Source organism: Lolium perenne, chromosome 5, assembly GCF_019359855.2.
Source record: "Lolium perenne isolate Kyuss_39 chromosome 5, Kyuss_2.0, whole genome shotgun sequence".
Classification (NCBI taxonomy): domain Eukaryota; kingdom Viridiplantae; phylum Streptophyta; class Magnoliopsida; order Poales; family Poaceae; genus Lolium; species Lolium perenne.
This window is the reverse complement of record NC_067248.2, coordinates 218,372,415-218,383,056: the sequence shown is the minus strand read 5'-3', so window position 1 is coordinate 218,383,056 and position 10,642 is coordinate 218,372,415.

The following is a 10,642-nucleotide window of genomic DNA, read 5'->3' as shown; positions in this document are numbered from 1 at the left end:
GGTTTGGAGTTGTTCTTATACTCCACAGTACGGATGGTAGCTCATCAAGCCAACACCTCGGCGATTTTTCCACCGCATCGATGAGTCTTGGTTTGATACCGGAAAGTACCAACGCATTCGTTCTTTCAACTTGGCCATTGCCTTGTGGGTGTGCCACTGAGCACAAATCCAACCGGATATTGTTGTCCTCACAAAATGTTTTGAACTCACCTTGAGCAAAGTTTGTGCCATTGTCCGTGATAATGCTATGTGGGTAGCCGTACCGCAAAATAACATCTTTTAAGAATTTCACCGCTGTGCGCCCATCACACTTTGCAATGGGTTTCACCTCTAGCCACTTGATGAATTTATCCACCATAACCAAGATGTGGGTCATGTTTCCCCTTGCGGTTTTGAATGGGCCAACCATGTATAGGCACCAAACGGCAAACGGCCAAGTTAGCGGTATGGTCTTTAAACCGGATGCTGGGGTATGATTTTGCTTGGCGTACCTCTGGCACCCATTGCATTTTCTTACCAGATCCTCCGCATTTTGCAAAGCCATGGGCCAATAGAACCCATGCCGGAACACTTTTGCCACCAGCGCCCTTGACGAAGCGTGATGCCCACACTCCCCTCGATGGATCTCCTCAAGCATTACTTTTCCTTCTTCCGGTTTTACACACCTTTGGAGGACACCGGTAACACTTCTCTTGTACACCTCGCCATTGATGATGGTGTAAGCTTTGGACATCCTCTGGATCCTTCTCGATTCATTTTCGTCAACCGGCAAAGTGCCGTTGATCAGGAATTCCTTAATAGGTTCAACCCATGACGGTGCCTCCCGAACCAGGAACACCGGTACGTCTATGTCCATGCTGTCCACCAGCATTGTTTCTTCCGGTACAGGCGCAACAGTCCCCGAGCTTACCGGAACAGTCCCCGGTTTCCTTCATCGATATCCATTGGTACAACATGTGATTCCGGTACAAAAATTGACTCCGACTCCGGACTCGGCTTGATTGATGGTACTCTTAAGTGTGCCAAGGCTATTCCGGGAGGAATCTCTTGCCTGGATGAGCCCAGCTTGGACAAAGCATCCGCGGCTTCATTTTCTGCACGCGGCACATGGTGAAACTCACACCCTTCGAAAAATCCGGCGGTCTTTTGCACGTGAAACCGGTATGAGGCCATGTTGGCATCTTTTGAGTCCCAATCTCCGGAACATTGTTGTAAAACAAGATCTGAGTCTCCGTAGCAAATGATCCGGTGTGCACCGATTTCTTTTGCGACCTTAAGCCCATGGATCAAAGCCTCGTATTCAGCGACATTGTTTGATGCCCTGAAATGTACTTGTAAAACATACCGGTGATGATCTCCCTTTGGTGAGGTGAGTACCACACCGGCACCTAGACCCTCTTTGAGTTTGGATCCGTCAAAGTGCATCTTCCAGTATTCCATTCTTTGATCTGGGGGCTTGTATTGCATTTCCGCCCAATCGACCAAGAAATCAGCTAAAGCTTGTGATTTGATGGCATCTCTTCTTTCATACACCGGTACATACGGTGATATCTGAATTGCCCATTTTGCAATCCTGCCGCTAGCGTCTTTGTTGCACATGATATCGGAGATGGGTGCCTCACTCACCACCTTCATGGGGTGCTCCTCAAAGTAGTGCTTAAGCTTCGTGGCGGCCATGAACACGCCATAGGTCATTTTCTGGAAGTGCGGGTAGTTTTGTTTTGAGAGGGAGAGCACCTCGCTCAGGTAGTATACCGGCCTCTGGACGGTTTTTCCTTCCTCTTCTCTTTCTACTACCACAACAACACTCACAACCCGGTTAGTTGCTGCTATATATAACAACATGGGCTCTCTTTCCAGCGGCGAGGCCAGTATTGGCGCAGTGGCTAGCATCGTTTTTAGCTCTCTAAACGCCGCGTCTGCCTGAGGTGTCCAGACGAACGTATCGGATTTTTTCATCAGAGCGTAGAGTGGCAAGGCCTTCTCTCCCAACCTGCTTATGAACCGGCTTAGCGATGCTAAGCTTCCGGTAAACTTTTGTACATCCTTGAGATCTTGCGGTATCGTCATTCTCTCGATTGCCCGGATCTTTACCGGATTGACCTCGATGCCCCGACTTGAGACGAGAAAGCCAAGCAGTTTGCCGGCAGGGACACCGAAAGTACATTTCGCCGGATTAAGTTTCATCCGGAACCTTCTTAAATTATCAAATGTTTGCCGGATATCGTCAATTAGGGTATCTTTTACCTTAGTTTTTATCACAATGTCATCCACATAGACTTGCACATTCTTTCCAATTTGATCAAATAAGCATTTTTGCATACAGCGCTGGTACGTTGCACCAGCGTTGCGCAAACCAAAAGGCATAGTGACATAGCAATAGGCCCCGTGCGGGGTAATGAACGCAGTTTTTATTTGATCTTCCTTTTTCAAGGGGATTTGGTGGAAACCGGAATAAGCATCTAGGAAAGATAACAACTCACACCCAGCAGTTGAATCAATCACTTGATCGATCCGCGGTAAAGGGAAAGGATCTCTTGGGCAAGCCTTGTTGAGTTTGGTGTAGTCGATGCACATGCACCACACCTTTGGAGCTTTTGCCTCCAGGTTCTCATCTTTTTTCTTTTCGACCATTACCGGATTGGCCAGCCACTCAGTATGCGTGACCTCTACGATGAAACCGGCAACTAACAATTTCGTCACCTCTTCTCCAATAATCTTCCTCCTATCTTCAGCGAACCGGCGCAAGGGTTGTCGCACCGGCTTGGCATCCTTCCGGACGTTCAAAGAGTGCTCAGCCAGCTCCCTCAGAACACCTACCAAGTCATCAGTAGACCAGGCAAAGATATTCCGATTCTCACGGAGGAAGCTGACGAGCGCGCTTTCCTATGCTTCACTGAGGCCGGCACCGATACGAACGGTACGCTCAGGGAAAGCCGGGTCCAGCACGATGTCCTTTGTTTCCTTTGTCGGCTTGAACGCTGGAGCGCTCAAACTTTCACTCATTACCGCTAAGCTCAATTGTGAGGACTGAGCCAGCGCAACCGCGGTTTGCATCCTCCTTTTCTCCTCCACGATCACCAGCGATTCCGCTAGGTTCGATCCGGCAGATGCTGTTTCCAGTGAGACTTTATAGTTTCCCACCACAGTTAAGGGTCCACGAGGTGCCGGCATCTTCATCTTGAGATACGCCGTGTGGGTCGAGGCCATGAAGGCTGCCAATGCCGGTCTCCCCAGCAGTGCATGGTACGGACTATCTAGGTCCACCACCTCGAACTCAATGTTTTCAACCCGGCAATTGTCACGTCCTCCAAACGATACGTCCACCCGGACTTTTCCTACCGGTGCGCAAGAAGAACCCGGAACGATTCCGTGGAACGTTGTACGAGTTGGCTGAAGCATGTTTTCTGTTATGCCCAGCGTATGCATGGTGTGCCGGTACATTATGTTTATGCTGCTCCCATTGTCTATCAGCACCTTGCTGAACTTGACGCGAGTCGTTGGCCCTTTCATGATTGGGTCCACCACGAGAGCGTAACCACCCGGATTCGGCATGATTTTGGGGTGATCTTTGAACGACCAGGTGACTTCCTGATCTGACCACAGCATGTATTTTGGTACTGCCGGCATCACCGCGTTCACTTCCATGGAACGGCGACGTAGGCTTTGCTTGCCTGTCGGCTCAGTGACGAACACGACACAGCACAGGTCTGGATCCTCATAAACATTCCGGCCCAAAGGTGCCGGTGAAGGTGGTTGGCCATAGCCTTCCCCCACCTGATTGACTTGCTGGTACTGCTGCCTGTTTGGCTGAGGCTGTACCGGTAAAGCATTTGCTCCAGTGAGTGGTGGTGGTGGTGGTAGTTGTTGCTGGCGCAACATATCTTGTGACGGTGGCAACATTGTGGTGCACCCTTGTGCTTGCGCATCTTTTACTGCTCCCTTTTGCATCAAGTACTTGGTCCAAGAACAATCCTTCGTCAGGTGGTTTGATGGGTGAGCCGGGTTCGGCGTGTGCCACCGGCAAGGTTGATCCATGGCGGCTTCCATGGTGTATTTTACGGGTTCTTGCCAATTCTTTTTCTGGCCCCAGGGTTTCTTTTCGACCCATTGCTTCTTAGGACCCGCCCATGGTTGCGATCTGGTTTTCTGCCTCTGGCTGCCGCTGGCATCAGAGTTTTCTTGCACGGCAACAACTTGCTGCGGAGCGTACCTTCGATCCGGGAAATCTTCCCTTCTTTTGTTGTTCCGGTTGTCCCGGTATTGTTCCTGGCGCTGCTGAGGCGGGTTTGACTGTTCCGGCTCAGCTTGCACCGCCGGTTGCATTGGGTCTCCCAACGCATAGTTATCCGCCACACGTATCATCTCCGCCAAAGTTGTTGGCATGTTTCGTTGCAGCTTTTGCCACAAAGGCGAACCTCGCCGGCATCCTTGGCTAAACCAAGCAATGGCTTGTGCTTCTATCACTCCTTCACAAGAGTTTCTAATAGAGTTCCACCTGGTCAGGTAATCCCGGTCTGTTTCCTGCGGGCGCTGCACGCACAAAGCGAGCTGCTGAGGCCTGTTGGGCCTTTGGTAGGTGCTACTGAAGTTACTCACAAAGGCTTCCTCAAAGTCCAACCAGCCATTTATGCTTCCTGCCGGCAAGTTGTTCAACCAGATTCTTGCCGGTCCTACTAAAAACTTTGGCACAATCCTCACAGCCCAACGCCGGTTTCCTCCTCCGGCTACACATCCTCCGCCGCCAGCAACGTATACCGCGGTCACATAATCTGCGAGCCAATCTTCCGGCTTAGTGGTGCCATCATATGTTTTGGTGTCATGGGGCAACTGGAAGTTGCGAACCGGTGGTTGTTCTTTCATGATCCTTGGGCCAAAACACTTTGGACCTGGAGGGCCCTCTGCCTCTATCATTTCAGACAGGTACACTCTATCCAGACGGTGTCTCGCATCCCATTCTGGCAGGTGCCTTTCTCCCACGCGCTCTCCCAAAGGATTTCGGTAAGCGGTGAATCTTGTCGAGTCAGCTTCATCGTAGCGTTCCGGTGCCGCGGCCCTTGCCTGCCGGTACCTTGGTGGAGGCATCTCCTCCTCATCATACGCTGCCCTTGCAGCTTGATAGTTTTGCCCGGTTTCATATCTACCGGCATGATTGTTTCCGGCATAGCCTCCTTTGGCGTAGCCTCGATCTGCCCCTTGGCTTTTTCTACCGGCATCGTGTTGCACGGCTTGTTGTTTTCCGGCAAGAACCAGATCGTACACAGTCATCTGCTGTGCGTTCATTTCTTTTTCTCTCCTTCTGTCCGGATGGGGGGACGAGGCCTGCCCATGGGACTTGCTTCCGGCATTCTTTGTTGAACGCGCGGATTTTGAGGCCGCAGCCTTGTTCAGCTTAGCCAGCTGCTCAGAATTTTGCTGCTCGATAGTTTCCAGCAGCTCTCTAACACGCTCTTGCTGTTTTGCCAAAGCATCTCCGGAAAGCGATTCACATAGCTCTACTGCAGCCTTAGCAGCCTTTATGGTTTTATCCGGGCTACTGTACTTAGGTTTCTCTACGATGCTAACAGATGCAGAGGTACTTTTGCCGGCAAGAACTTCCTTACGCAAATCCTGATCTAGATTGCGAGCTTTAAGCCGGTTCTCCGGTATCCTAGCAGCATGAGCGCTAACAGAAGCAAAGCCATGGGCAGCGTTGTACTCACGTAAGGTTAGGTTCAGCTCGCGCTGCGCCCGGACGATGTCGGCGCCGTTCGCGAGCAGCTTCTGGCGTTGTGCCTCCAGCTCCGCCTGAGCCGCTGCCGGGTCGATGTTCTGCGCGATGGGCGTTGCCAGCACGTTCATCGCCGCTTGGAGCGGTGTTGCCGGTGGTGCGGACGATGCTTCCGCAGCACCAGCGTCGCGCTCCAGCGGTGGCTTGGCCGCACGGGTCGAAGCCGCACGACCAGCACCTTCATCCACAGCTTCCTTGCCTGCACCAACCACGTCGGTCATCATTACCTCGACGCTGTCGGCGGCGCGGCCAGCACAGAGCCACCTTGGCAGGTCCGGTGCCGCCAGCACTGGCGAGAGGCGCTGGCGCACGGGGACGGTGCCGAAGTAGACGCGGTGGCTGCCGAACTCGATGATGCGGCCGTTCTTGGGGAAGATGCCGCCGTTGGCGAAGCAGCCCGCGTTGTCGTTGATGAAGTCCATGGAGTAGAGGCGCTGGACAAGCGCAGACACCGTCCGCTCGCCGGCGACCTCGAGGATGCCCGCCCGAATGTGAACTCCTGCAAGCGCCACTTCATGCCCCACGGTGGGCGCCAACTGTCGTCGTGGTGAACAGACAGATGCCATAGGATGGCTTGAGTTGGGGCCGAATGGACGCTAGAGGATTCGGGGGAGGGTTTGTGATTAGATGGGATGAACTTCCGGATGGTTTCCTCAAGAACTTAGCCAAGGCTAGAGGTTGAAGAAGAAAGACATAAGGAAGAACTCGCTCTAGATCATCTTCTTTATTGATCTCCACATGTTACAAGTTTCTCAGTACAAGGGCTTAATTATGCGTACATGTGTTCGTCGCCTATGAAGAGGGCTGCCCCCTCTCCTTATATAGGGGAGAGGGTGGCTTACAGGGCAAGAAACCCTAATGGCATCTTTGACTAGACAAACTACTTTACAAAGTTACTTTAATCATGGATGACGCCGGGGTCCTCTTTAATCAGGGAGGCCGACGTTCTCCGGCTTCTTTCTTCGTCATCCTCCTCTTTATCGTCAGCCCTTCGTTTAAAGCTACTTTGCTTAGCTCATCTTTGTCTTCTAGCTCTGGAGAGGATCTTTGACCAGTCCTGCCGACTTGCTCTTGTTTCCGGTAGCCCGGTGTCTTCTTTACCCGGTTCCGGCATACCCCTCTTGGGGATACCGGCTTAGCCTCACTTAGCCAAACTCTTATCTTTGTGCTCCGGTATGAACATAAAACTGGTATCTTGATGGCTCAAACCATCCGGTTTGGCATGCCTTTGGCATACCGGGGGTCATCCCCCCAACACATCATCCTCCTCCCCCTCCTTTAGCGCTGGAGGCTCAGAAGGACAGGCGAGCTCTGCGAAATTCTTGCTGTGGTCCATGGTGGAAAACACCGCCGCCTGCTGCGGCTTGAGCGTGATCTGGCGATAGTCCTCGTCGATAGAGCAGCCGACGATGAGGTGCTTCCCCGGGAAGTCCTCCAATTCGTCGCCGCCACGGAAGTCCACCCGCGCCTCCGGCTCCATCTCGCACCATTTTCTTTGCTGACGGAGGCGGTGTCGAGTCCACAGCGTCCTCCTCCTTGGGGCGGTGGTGTTGAAGCGTCCTTCGAGACGGAGCCGAAGCGGTGTGCCGCGCACCGTCCTGGATGATGACACTGCCTGAAGGATGCACGTGCACGATCGAGGTGCAGCCACCGGCGATTGACGAGCCGGTGCGTGAGTTGCGCAGTGCCGCCATCCTTGCTAGCAGCCTCCGTAGCGGCGGCGCCATGCATTGTGCCTACGTGTAGAAGAGGGGCACGCACACGTGATCGACGACGTGGATGCGGGGCCTGAAGCCGTACTCCGCGAGTGTCACGTCTATGTCGCAACCTTGCCACCATGCCCGCCGACCAAAGCGATTGAAGCGGCCGGCATTGCGGTCGGCCGAGCATGCAAGCTCGATGCTGCGCTCGTCTTGGAAGCGCCGTGGCCACGCCGGGATGGTAGGCGCGTTCGCCGGCAGGCTTCGCTCCACCGATGTCATGTGCGCCTACCGCTCGGGATGAGGGCACGCGTCTCCAGTCTAGGTGCGGTGACCCAGCATACCACTGCATGTTGCAGTATTGTCGTGGTATCGTCACGGCATATGCCATAGGGTGGCTAATCGAAGTGGTTCCTGAGGGATCTCACGGCGGTATCCGGATGCGGGTATGGGCACGAGCGGCACGGCGACGTACCCAGGTTCGAGGCCCTCCGATGGAGGTAAAACCTCTACTCCTGCTATGAGTGTATATGATGATCACACGATACAATGGTGCTCCTAGAGCTGTGTCCGGCTGCTCCTGGAAGGCTAAGGGAGATGATGGTCTCTCTCACAGGGCAGCTCTGTAGGTAGGTGAAAGCAATAAATGATCGATCCCCTGCACGAGAGGGGGTAGTGCGGCTTATATAGGCACCGGCACTTTACATATAAGACCCTATAGTTTACTGGCCGGCTCGGCCGGCTCCGGCTCCCGCTCCTTCCCGAGGCGGTGACGTCAGGAGTGGTTGAGGCATCGTGGCCTGTCCCATCCGGCTGCCACGGTCAGCGGTATGGAGTGGAGGTGTCCCTGTCTCTGTCAGCCATCGTAGCGCACGGATCGTCGTAAGCCCTGAAGGCCTGTCAGGCGCGTGGAACTATTGCAACACAGTGCCCCGCGCTAAAAGGAAGATGAAGTCACAGAGGACTTTGGGAAACCGGATCACCAACCCGGTTCCTTCCAAAGGCAAGACTCGCCAGCCTCGAGTCGGTCTGAGGTACAAACCCCAGTCGGATATGGCTTGTAGAAGCCGGCCCAGCTACAGCATTGGTGGCCGTAGCCAGGCCGACTAGGACCTAGAGCCTGCCGGCTTCCGGACCAGCCGGCCACGGCGCCAGCCGGCTGCTCCTCAGCCGGCCTTTGCCGCGAGCCGGTCAGTGGCCAGCCGGCAGCTCCGCGTCCATTGCCCTATCCGGGGTCTTCCCCCCGACAAGTATACAAGTCGTTGATATGATCTTCATGAAGGGACTTCTTCACAAATATCACATCCCTCGGAGTGGTACAACAGAAACATTGCAGGTCATAACGCTCCATATTATATTACAAACATGGTCTTAACAAGTTGGTATTCTCACAGGTCCGATGAGAACACCCTAGGATATTACTTAAGTACTCTTACAACTCAAAGTTAAGAGACATGATGAGCTCAGCAACTTATTTAAGTAAGCCACTATGCTGCTCGCGCTCCGAGATGTCTAGGGTAATACTCTATTCCTTCGCCTCAGTGTTGTAAAATCCGTAGACTATCTCATAGTCCACGCCTTCAACTCCTCCTGATAGGTCTGGCTCTTCGTAGACCAACTCGTAGTCCCCTTTCGGTGCTCTGGTACAGGCCTCCTCTTCATTGTCACAGTCTAGCAAGGGTGTCGAAAGAAAGTGAGTACAGAGGTACTCAGCAAGTTCAAAAGAGAAAAGGTGTGTGATGCACTAGCAACGACCATTGATCCGAAAATCTCATGTCAATGCACGTTTCACAAACATTTCTTCAAAAGGTTTATTTTATTTTGAAAACTATGCCCGCCAATCTTCACAAGTTGATCAGAACTTCACGGAGTTCCTTTTCTGCTGCGTTCGTAGTTCCCTTCCCGGAACTGGGAGTGACAAGCCACAATTTGATACACTCTTCAGAGGTGCGTTACTTTTCCCATAAGAGAACTTATCCTTGATGCCAACCGGGCGTAATTGCCCGTCCACACTTCCTAAGTGTGAGGCCTGTATAAGAACCAAGCCAATCACTGCCTTCTCCACGACCCCGCATACCCACCCTTTTGTAAGCTGTCATGTCCTTTATCTATAGGTAGACTGGCCCATGCATTTGTTCTCGCCTATACCATTAAGGTAGGCTGTTCCGAACAATTCTTATGCCCTGCCATATACACTATAGATAGACTAACCCGGACAACCCTTACAATCCATCATAGACCTTTAACAATTCTGTCCTCTCCTATATCTATTGGTAGACTGTTATGGACCACTGTCCTCACTTTTACCAATAGATAGACTGATACGTGCAACCCTTATCACTGATCCGTTGATATGCGAGAGGAAAAAGATACAACCGGATGGGGGGACGAGGCCTGCCCATGGGACTTGCTTCCGGCATTCTTTGTTGAACGCGCGGATTTTGAGGCCGCAGCCTTGTTCAGCTTAGCCAGCTGCTCAGAATTTTGCTGCTCGATAGTTTCCAGCAGCTCTCTAACACGCTCTTGCTGTTTTGCCAAAGCATCTCCGGAAAGCGATTCACATAGCTCTACTGCAGCCTTAGCAGCCTTTATGGTTTTATCCGGGCTACTGTACTTAGGTTTCTCTACGATGCTAACAGATGCAGAGGTACTTTTGCCGGCAAGAACTTCCTTACGCAAATCCTGATCTAGATTGCGAGCTTTAAGCCGGTTCTCCGGTATCCTAGCAGCATGAGCGCTAACAGAAGCAAAGCCATGGGCAGCGTTGTACTCACGTAAGGTTAGGTTCAGCTCGCGCTGCGCCCGGACGATGTCGGCGCCGTTCGCGAGCAGCTTCTGGCGTTGTGCCTCCAGCTCCGCCTGAGCCGCTGCCGGGTCGATGTTCTGCGCGATGGGCGTTGCCAGCACGTTCATCGCCGCTTGGAGCGGTGTTGCCGGTGGTGCGGACGATGCTTCCGCAGCGCCAGCGTCGCGCTCCAGCGGTGGCTTGGCCGCACGGGTCGAAGCCGCACGACCAGCACCTTCATCCACAGCTTCCTTGCCTGCACCAACCACGCCGGTCATCATTACCTCGACGCTGTCGGCGGCGCGGCCAGCACAGAGCCACCTTGGCGGGTCCGGTGCCGCCAGCACTGGCGAGAGGCGCTGGCGCACGGGGACGGTGCCGAAGTAG